This window comes from Paroedura picta, chromosome 14 (assembly GCF_049243985.1).
Source record: "Paroedura picta isolate Pp20150507F chromosome 14, Ppicta_v3.0, whole genome shotgun sequence".
NCBI lineage: Eukaryota > Metazoa > Chordata > Lepidosauria > Squamata > Gekkonidae > Paroedura > Paroedura picta.
The window spans coordinates 10,175,165-10,184,728 of record NC_135382.1 but is presented as its reverse complement, the minus strand read 5'-3'; the positions used below and the strand labels follow the sequence as shown (position 1 = coordinate 10,184,728).

The 9,564-nt window shown below is 47.8% G+C and overlaps 1 long non-coding RNA gene across 1 annotated transcript; it reads right to left on the bottom strand.

Annotated features, from left to right (window-relative positions):
• Positions 1–642: 642 nt before the first annotated feature.
• On the bottom strand, positions 643–4,233 carry LOC143823568 (uncharacterized). The gene is made up of 2 exons (XR_013226506.1): positions 3,422–4,233; positions 643–1,345 (listed from the first exon to the last, which is right to left on the bottom strand). It is a non-coding gene; the product is annotated as an uncharacterized LOC143823568 (long non-coding RNA).
• Between the last annotated feature and the right edge of the window lie 5,331 nt (positions 4,234–9,564).

Below are 9,564 nucleotides of genomic sequence, written 5' to 3'. Positions count from 1 at the left end.
AAACCTGCACAAGCTTTTAACTCAAGATGGGTCCACCAGATCCTAAGCTAACTGTTAGGATGGTGGTGGAAATAGCCATCCATGTCTTAGGCAATTTATGGCAAACCCAGAATGTTTTCAAGGAAAGAGGCATGTGGAGGGTAAGCTAAATATGAGCAGACAGTGTGATAATGGCGGTAAAGAAGGCAAGTGCAGTCCTGGGCTGTATCAACAGGCGTCACATCAAAATCTCAAGATGCCGTAGTCCTGCTATATACCGCATTGGTCAGACTGTACCTGGACTACTGTGTTCAGTTCTGGAGGCCTCACTTCAAAAAGGATGTGGACAAAATGGAGAGGGCAGAGGAGAGTGATGAGTATGATTCAGGGTCTGGGGACCCAGCCCTAAGAGGAAAGGTCAAGAGACTTGGGAATGTTCAGCCTGGAGAAGAGGAGGCTGAGAGGGGACAGGACTGCTCTCTTGAAGGCCCTGAAAAGTTGTCACTTGGAGGAGGGCAGGAAGCAGTTCCTTTTGGCAGCAGAGAAGAGGACATACAAACCGTGAGTTGTAATATTTTTCCAAATTCTCTTCCCAAGGGGGACCTGCTTTCAGGGCCCTCTAGAAACAGAATTGGGAATAGGATTTTGAAAAATGAACAAAGCCATTGGCAAAGTATTATAATGTGCCGGGACAGGTAGAGTGCCTGAAAACTGGGAATCTTTGGTATAAAGCAGAGTCCCGGCTGTCCTTGGTCCACCAGTGAGTTCACGCTGGCTTTGGAGTGCCTTCTCTGGTTCTGCTGGCTTTCCAGTCATTTGTTTCAGATCTGAAAGAGGCCAAAAGCCAAGTTAAGCAGACGGTTTTATCCCTCTCAGTTGGACATGTCTCCTAGCCCTCAGACAAGGTGAGAAAATGTGTACCCTGTCCTTTGCTACACTCTGACTGTCATCTGAAAATGAACGGGGCAGTCACTTCCCAGAAGTGACATTTCTCTTGCTCTTTCCTTGCTCCTCTGCCCTGCAACCACATGCGAGAGTCACGCCAAAAGAGAGAGGCCTCCTTTCCCCAGCAGCTGCCGTGTGCTAAGAAGTCACCCAATTACTGTTCCATCCCCTGCTTGGCTGTTTCCATGGCTTCACGTGGCAGGACTTCCATCTCTGGAGGCCATCGGCGCAGGGGCTGGTCTCTTATCCGCGGTGATCTTGACGGGAACGTCCTCCTCGGCTGTGCCTCCTGCAACCTCCGACAACAGCAAGGGATCAGATCTTTCTCGCTCTGGATCATATCTTCATCTCCTTGCTTTAATTCGTATCGCCAATCTTCATCAGCATGGAGACAGATCTAGGCGGGTAGCCGTTAGCCTGTCTGTAAACAGTAGAAAAGAGCCAGAGTCCAGGGGCACCTTAAAAGCTAACATTTGGGCGGGAGCTTTCATAGGATCATAGAGTTGGGACCTCCAGGGTCATTTAGTCCAACCTCATGCAGAATGCAAGACATTCACAACTACCACTGCTCACGTCTTCAGATGTCAATCCATCTGTCCTTACAATTGTAGATTGATTTCAAATGCCAGATGACCTGCCATTCACCTGCTATTGTCATTCAACATCTGAAATCATTCTACTCTCCCAGATAGGACAGATGGATTCACAGGGCATTTCCGCACATCAGTAAAAATAGCGTTACGCCAGCTGAATGGCAAAGTGCTAAATTCTATTGTGCTTCCCAGCCCCTCCTCACCTTTTTGCTTTCTCACCTTTGCCTGCCGCCTTGTCTCACCTTCCACATAAGCTGCTAGAAATGGCGAAAGAGAGCAACGCGCCTTATACATGACTCACTTCTGCCTGTCAATCAATTCAGGCAACCAATCCCCTTTATCCAACAGTTTAAAGGTCCTGTGATGCCCGCTAATATTTTTTAATCCATACTTCTATGTTGCATTGCCTATGCATGGAATCATAGATGCATAGTGCTTTTTTAACGCCACCCCTTATGGGATCACGAGTCTTTGATACATCTAAAAATGAATATCATTCCTGATTTTTTGTGGGGGAGAAAACTTACAAGAGGTACACTTTGTGTTACAACTTGGAAAACAATACTGAGCCAGATCAAGTGGGGTGGGTGGGGGCTGGCCAGCTCGTTAGCAGGCCTGGGACAGAGCTCCTTAGCAGGCAGTCAGCAGGCCTGGAGGCCCTCGTTAGCAGGCCCAGCCTAGCAGGCCCTCCACCACCACCCTGTGCCCAGGGCCCTCTCCCCTTACCTGCTGCTGGCTCCAGGCTCTGAAGTGCATCTGAGAGCAAAGAGGCTAGAGTCCAGTGATGGAGGGCGGGGACTGCAGGGGCAACTTGGGCAACTTCCAACTTGGGCAGCCAGACACGTTCCACCCCCCAGTCTGTTTCACAAATATATAGAGGAACCATGGATAAGGATTTCTGGCATTGCCTACATGCGTGTACGTATATTAATTGCTCCAGGATGTTCAACATTTTTAAAAAGAAATTCCTGTCCCTGGGAACAAGGGAGAGGGAGGCAGGTGCGAGGGTGGGACGAAGCAGGCACCTTTAGCACGTTTGAGCCTCCATACCTTCCTTCTGCTGGTCGCCTGCCCACAGTCCCTTTCATAGCTCCCCTCAGCCCTTGTGAGAATGGATAACACAGGAATCCCCAAACTAAAGGCAAATTCTGCAGCTGCTCTAGGCAGCTAATTATCTAGCATGACCATCTCTGATTCCAAGGGTAGCATTGGGATATTTCAACAGCCCTTGGTCCTACTGAGCATAAGGTTGCCAGACCCCCTGGTAGAGGCGGGGTTCCCCAGCCACCAGACCCCCTCCCACTGACCAGGTAGCTGGCAGAGAGGAACTTATCCCGAAAAAGAGATAGAACCATCCAACATGCAGTGACAGTTGGTATGACATTGCCCACCTGACCCAGAAGTGACATCATCACACCTGGGATGTCAGGGTGACACACTGGTATTTGGGCAGAAACCTATGGTAGAAGGCAAATCTAACCAAGGAGTTTTTGCCCAAATTCCAGAGCATTCCCTGACATGCCAGTTACGATTATGTCACTTCCGGGTCATGTGGACAGTGACATGGACACATTACTGTATGCTGGGCTTCCCTGCCGTTCCCAGTAAGCCCCTCCACTCCCCACCGGTTTCCAGGAGGGACTTGGCAATCCTAACTGAGAAAGGCACTTGGGGGTGGTGTTGGCCATGTGGCAGAGGCTGCCCAGTTTGTACTGGAGCAACAGCGGCGATAGCAAAGGCTGCGCTTGGCTGCGCTTGTTCATGACATGTATATCCCGGGTACATTAGGAGGCCTGCCCACCCTGCCCTCCTCTGCCCTAAAAGTGCTCAACTGAATAAAATGCAGGAAGTGGGGGAAATCATGGAACTTAAGTGCTGAAATTCAAATGGCCGTGTTACATTACCTGTGGTCCCTGCGACGACAAAGTTGCATTCTTCTAACCGCAAGTCTTTGGTCGGTTGCCTTGATGCCCACAGGAAAGGCAGAACCACAACCTTCAGCAATTTGGATGTGCAGCTTTGGGGAATTCTAATCCTGGCGGCAGCAGTTATCCGTGAGAAATTCTGAGGGCTGGCAAGGATCCATTGACGAAAGACCAGAGAGAATTTGGAATCCAGACTGCAAGACAAATAGGAACCTTCTGAAGTTGATTTCTCATGAGCTTTGCTCTTCGCCTCATACTGAGATGCTTGGATTCAGCGTTACATCTGTTGTGCTGAGGGTGTTTGTTTCCGCATGAGCACAAATCTGCCTGTGCGCTGCTGTGCATTGTCGCTGAGCTCTGCAGTCTCCACCAGGCTGAGGGTTGCTTGAATCTGCTTGTAGAGCCAGGTGGAGGGTTTTATTGGGTTACCATCATCCTTCTGTTTGCAGCTTGTGTGCCTTGCAGTTCCGAGAGTTGGGCGTCTGCTTAATGCTATCTTTAGCCGAAGACAACTGTTTTGGGAGCCCTTAACGCTGCAGAAAAGTGGTAGGTGTCACGGATTTGTTTAGACTGTGTCATATCAAAATTACAACTTTCACAAAGGTGACGAAACGCAGGTGTGCAGTCAATTGACCTTCCAGCAGGTTCATAGCACTGGTTTCATATAAATTTCTTCCAGGCGTGAACAATGTCCAGGGTAAACTTGAAAACCCACCATTCTGGTGAATTTTTTTACCCTCTTTGGCTATATATACTATATAACTATATATAGTTACGTATAGTGAACACCTGTTCTAGCCGACCCTCAATAAATTGTTGTGAGGACTGCAGGGATAGCACCCGTTCATTGAGCAATTTGACCCTAGTATTTTGCATGTAACTCAGAGGAGTCGATTAATTAATTCTGGAGTTTATGGAATGGCTCCGGGAAAGCAGCCCAAAGGGGGTGAGCTGGAGATGGCAATCATTATGCCTCATTTTCAACATGCCTAAATCTGTGAATATTTAAAACTGGAGACTGGAGTCGTGGACAGATGACAGATCTTTCAACAAACTTGAGAAAAGCCCCAGGTTTGCAGAAAAATCTGAACTCTTAAAAATATGGGGAGGGAAGGCATAAATCCTCATAATAGAAGCTCTGTGACCATTGCTAGGCAACCACAACAATGCTGCCAACCTCCAAGCTTTGGTTCTGCCCATGAGTGGCAGGGAGGGGAAAGAGCCATTTTTAGGGCTGTTTTGGCCTTTGAGGGATGACTCATTGCTGCCAGGCACAGCAGCAACCTTCATGGTTCTCCCTTGATGTGAATTGAGTGGCTTACCCAGGACTGGCTGTTTACTAGTGCTTAGCAGCAGCCATCTCTTGAAAGCCACTGAGGTGTAGTAGTTAGAGTTTCAAACTAGAAGACGAGAGATCTGGGTTCAAATCCCCACTCTGCCATGGAAGCTTGCGGGATGCCTATGGACCAACCAGCTTGGTTAAACTCGGCAGCTTCTAATCTGGTAAGCCAGATATGATTTAAATCTAGAGTGTGGTCCACTTGGGAGGGGGAGGGGGAATAACAAATTGTGAGAACCTAAGTGCTGTGCCACAGAGGGCACCAGGTCGAGATTTGACCTGGAGGCAGACTCCTCCATGGACCCAGAACAAGAACTCTGGGGTCCTGCAGTGCCCAAGCAGCTGCTGCCTCTGGCAGATTTGGCAGGGCATCTGCTGAAGCGTTTGGCCAGTGATACCCCAACCAGATGACCAAGTTCTTGACAGAGTCCCACCCTGGGGTACCCCATCCAACAATAAATAAAAGTAGCTGAAGATGGGAGGAAGATAAAAGTTATGTTTGATGGGTGGGTACAGCAGAGAGAAAGGAATGGTGAAGACAGGAGGGGAAGCCAGGAGAATGGGCTTGCCAACCTCCAGGTGGTACCTAGAGTTTTCCCAGAATTACACCTGATCTCCAGATGAAGGACAATATGGCAGCTTTCAGGGATTGGACTCTGGCCTCAGATCCCTGCAGAACTCCTTCCTCTCTCCAAGCTCTGCCCTGAAAGCTCAAGGAATCCCTCAAACCAGAATTGGCTACCCTACAAGGAGAGGAAAACTAGTGTATGAAGGGGAAAGGAGACATCCTTGCAGGTTCTCCCTATGGAATTGGGACCGGCCTGGCTGGCCTCATACAACTGGGACCGGCTTGACTCAGGGATTGACCCCATCCCACGCTTCACAGTTCAAATCTGGATGAAGTGGCCTCTTATACAAATTTTATTATGACTCTACCAATGGGAAGAGATGGGTTTGACATGCTGATACCACTGTCCCGTTCTTCAAGGAATGCTCATGCCAGTTCTCTGTGTGCTCTGGAATGGAGTGGCATATTTCCTCAATCGGTTCCTCCTTCGGGCACAAACGTTTGGGGGGCTTCAGCAGCAGTGATCTACAGTTGTCTCCAGGGTACACGGAGTGTGTGAACGCAATCAGCCCAGTGGCCCATCTAGCCCAGCATCCTGTCTCACTCAGTGGCCAACCAGCTCCTCTAGAGGGCCAGCAACAGGGCACAGGGGCCAAAGCCTCCCCCCAATAAGAACATAAGAAGAGCCCTTCTGGATCAGCCCAGTGGCCCATCTAGTCCCGCATCCTGTCTCACTCAGTGGCCAACCATTTCCTTTGATGATCCAAGATCAGGACGTAGAGGCTGAGGCCTTCCCTTGAAGTTCCACGGGGATTCAGAGGTTTTCTGCTTACCTTTAGTCCCCATGGCTAGCAGGCATTGATAGATTTGTCCTCCATGAATCTGTCTAACCTTTAAGGTCTCGGTTGGGAACTGGGAAACTCAGGATGTTGGGATTCTGTCTCACTATTGCTCTCCATGTCCTGACCTGGATGACCCAGGCTAGCCTGATCTCATCAGAGCTCAGTGCTGGAACATGCAAGATCTGCAGTGCGCACAAATTGAGCAGAATATAACATTTCTTCTGCAGGAGGCATCAGAGGAGATATTTAGCATAGATAGGATAGGAGCTTCATGATGATTTTCAAATTATATCCTCCAGATAATTTGGCTTAATAGGATATTTCCTGATTGGCTCAACAGGATATTTCCTGCTTTTTGAGTACATTTCCTCCCTGCTTGCCTCCTGAACAGCAGTTGAGCAAAGAATGACTACCAACAAAAGTTAGCTAGTCAGGTCTCTTCTCTCCTCTTTCTATACATAGTTGTTTCTCTTCTGAATAAAAACTGTTTTATTTTTTAAGAAACCCAGTGTTCTGCTCTCTCTGCCTATTCAAACTCTGCCAAAACTCAGAAGCTTGAGCAGGCTTAGCCTTGGTTGGTGTTCATATGGCAGGCCACCAAGGTTAAACTCTTTCCTTGAAAACTTTATGAGGTCCCCATAAGTCAGCTGAGAATTTGTAATACTTTCCACGCACACCACACCCGCATAGCTGTCAGCTTAGCCAAACCTGGGACTCTATTACAGGAGTGGCCATTATCTTAATTAGAGTTCAGTTTTTGCACAATTACATTTTATCCATTACTTCCGGCATTCCCAGGCCCTGAGGCTGCCACTTACCAGGTCTGGGGAAGAGAGTGACCTCCCACTCATGCCCCCCATTCCCTGTGCTCACTTGACAGGGTGGCAGGTGGACGGGACATTAAATCTCACAGCACATCTCTTCCAGGTGAAGTCAATGCATCCAGCGACTGTCAATTTGCCCATTCTCTATGGCAGGCTTTCTCAGCCAGGGTTTGGGGGGAGGGGAGGGGCCCCAGGTGGGCATGCCTACAGATCTGCTTTTTAACCATCTTCTACACAATCGCGCCACTTCTGGGGCTTCTTGAAGCTGGAAGACTGTTTCAGGGGGTTCTCAATGGTAAAAGGGTGAGTGTTTACTTTCTAGGAATTCCACCAACGTCTCCCATCTTGGGGCGATTCCTGGGTCATTGATCAACACAGTGATGTCACGTCCAGCCTTTCACCTGGAAACCCTATTAATGGTCCTCAGCATCTCAAGAAGATCCGCTCAGCATCTTGTGATGTTCACTATATTGTACTATAATATGAATGTGTCATTGTAAAATGCCCTGAGCCACAAGGGATGGCAGTATATAAATACAATACAATTTTTAAAATTAAATAGTCCACAAGAGTTGGATGCTTTAGGATGCTTTGGGCTGATCCTGTGTAGAGCAGGGGGTTGGACTAGTTGGCCTGTATGGCCCCTTCCAACTCTATGATTCTGTGATTCTGAGTTTATGCTGGAAAAAAACTTTGTTAGTCTCTTGAATTGCCATAAGATGCATGTCTAAAGTATTTCTGCCGGACTGAATCTATTACCAAACTGAAACTACCTCCCAGAGCATAGTCTGAACTGCCTCAACCAACAGGTTAGAATGAGATTTCTCTTCCACACCACCCAGCCTTTCCAGTATTTTGCCCTGATCCTTTCTCTTCTCCTCCTCCTCCTCTTGCACATTTCCATATAGCAGAGAGCATTCCTTCGAATTTGGTATTTGCCAGCTGGCACCCCTGTTGCCATGAATCCCATTTGCAGGCCAGATGCTCTGAGTAGATCTCACACGCCAACTAGCTTTTCAGCCGGCATTTCCCATCGTTTGTGAGTGTCGTGGTGAGCCTGTCAGCTCTGTGTAGCGGATCTGCCACACCGCACTCTCCCTGCAAGCCCTGACAAAGAAGTGATCCAGCCACTCCTTAATCCGTTATCCGCTGGAGGATTTCTGATAGCTTCTGTGAAGCCCTAGAGCAGACGGGGTTCCACTGCTCTCTGTTTCCAAAAGGCACCAATGGCCACCCAAAATTTCCATCCAGTCATGAGGAGGCCATGGGTTGGCCTGCTGGAGGGGTGCAGAGAGAACCTTAAGGGACATTCCGCACAATGGGCAATGTTGCTAAATCTGAGTGCTATCAAAAAGCGCTGCAATCAATAGCGGCAGGTCTCGGTAACACACACAACCGGTTCTATAGAAAAAAAGGCTCTCCCACTAGCACTGTTCTCGTAACGCACAAGTTTCCAGTCTCGCTGAAATCGCAACAAAGGAGGCGATATTTTTCCGCGCTTCCTCCTGCCTCGTCCATCAGTAAACAGAACAGCCAATTAACTGTTGTGTTCCTGCTTCCCTTTAAAAACTGTTTCTTGAAAACCTGGAAACACCAGTAGCAACGCATATTCGTTCATTCGATGTAGCAGAAAGACCTTTTTTGCTGGCATATTAGCTGGCGCTTAATCGTTTACACGCTCTTAAAGTAAAAAAGACACCCCCCGTGCTATTTCTGGCTGAAATTACAGGCAGTGTCGAACGGGGGGCTGTATTGTGCTTGGAAACTTTACAGACAATTGCTTGTGGAGGGATTTCAGCCAAAGAAGCATCGCTTATTCGTTGCTTTTGACGGTTTAAGTGGAAGAAAATGGCAATCGCGACGCCAGAAGCTCGGGTACGAGAGATTAGGCAGGGACATTCTTGCTACCACTATACTGAGAACGCATATGTCTTTTTCGGATGTGTTGCAGGTTGTTCTCAAGAGTCTAGTGGTTTTTTTTTTAGGGGGAATCCACAAAAGTGGATTCCCTGAAAAGCACTACAACGAAGCGATTTTTGTGGGAGTGTTGCAGATTGTGTACGACGTCTTGAATAATGAAAAGTAAATAGCATTACACAATGGTAACTCTTCAGCAACATTAACGCTGTGCGGAATGGCCCTAAATTTTACATTTTTAAGTTGCATGGGCTTTTCAGTTTTGTTTCCACCTTGCGTGTTTGTTTCTGTCTCAATTATTAACTTGTTGGAAGACTCAGGTGGGTCGCCGTGTTGTTCTGGAGCACTAGAACAAAGTCTGAGTCCAGGGGCACCTTTAAGATCAAAAAAGTTTAATTGAGGGTATAAGCTTTTATGTACATGTATTGTGTGTGTTCATATATCTGATACCCAGAATTAAACTTGGTTGGTGTTAAAGGTGCCCCTGGACTCACACTTTGTTCTGTTGCTTTTTTTTTTTAATGTTCTTGCAGTTAGGAATGTCAGTCGACAGGTGAAACCTGAGGATCCTCTGGAATTATAGTTCATCTCCACATGAAAGAGATCTAGAGAAAATGGCTGCTTTGGAGGGT